Raw genomic sequence first — 1,021 nt, forward strand, 5'->3', positions numbered from 1 at the left:
AATTGGGATGGTTTCTCCAGCCAGGGTTGTAAGTGTTGGAATATGGAGAGTATGACTTTTGAAACATTCCAAGTGCATTACATTGTTCTTCATACATACCTCGCATCTCTCCATAGGTGGGACATTCCTGAGCTGGGTGGTCCACTTCTCCACAGACAAAGCAAGTGACTTGAGATTCCACTCTAGCGACTGTTTGGATGGGCCGACTATCTCTACTTTCCAAGGCTTCAAGTTTCTTTGTGACAAGATTCAATTGGGCCTTGAGGTGATCTTCTTCTCGTAGATGGTAGACACCACTAGGTTTTGACCTATTGGTGTTATCAGTAGCACTGGGTCCAGTCTAGGTGTGAGCTTTCTCGGCTAGGTCATTCAAGAATTGAATTGCTTCATCAGGATCTTTTTGGAGAAACTCTCAATTGCACATCATCTCCACGAATTGGCGCTCCCTAATTGTGAGTCCTTCATAAAAATAGCTAACTAGGCGCCAATTCTCATACCCATGGTGTGGGCACAAATTTAACAATTCTTTAAACCTTTCCCATGCTTGGTATAGGGTTTCACTATCTTTTTGGGCAAAGGTTGAGATCTGTCTTTTCAAATTATTGGTCTTATGGTGCGGGAAATATTTATTAAAGAAAGCTTCAGTCATTTCCGCCCATGTACCTATGGATCTCAGTCTCAGAGAGTATAACCAACTCTTTGCTCTATCTTTTAGAGAGAATGAGAAAAATTTTAGTCTAATAGAATCTATGGCATTGGGTTGACTATAAAAAGTGGCCACTACCTCCTCAATTCCCTAACATGTACATATGGATTTTCACTTTCTAATCCATGAAAGGTGGGTAGGAGTTGGATCATGCCCAGTTTGAAATCAAGTTGTGGAGTGTTTGTGGGAAACATAATACATGATGGAGTGATTGTACGGGTTGGATGCAAGTAGTCCTTCAAGGACCGTGCAGGATTAGGCTCAAGTTGATTCATGGTAGTGAATAGGGGGTGAGCAAACGGTTGGTTCGGTCAA

General features: G+C 42.0%; 1 non-coding gene across 1 annotated transcript; it reads left to right on the forward strand.

The window, feature by feature from the left end:
* The first annotated feature begins 494 nt into the window (after positions 1-494).
* On the forward strand, positions 495-601 carry LOC131143654 (small nucleolar RNA R71). The gene has a single exon (XR_009133636.1). It is a non-coding gene; the product is annotated as a small nucleolar RNA R71 (small nucleolar RNA).
* The last annotated feature ends 420 nt before the right edge of the window (positions 602-1,021 follow it).

The sequence above is a fragment of the Malania oleifera genome, chromosome 11 (assembly GCF_029873635.1).
Source record: "Malania oleifera isolate guangnan ecotype guangnan chromosome 11, ASM2987363v1, whole genome shotgun sequence".
NCBI lineage: Eukaryota > Viridiplantae > Streptophyta > Magnoliopsida > Santalales > Ximeniaceae > Malania > Malania oleifera.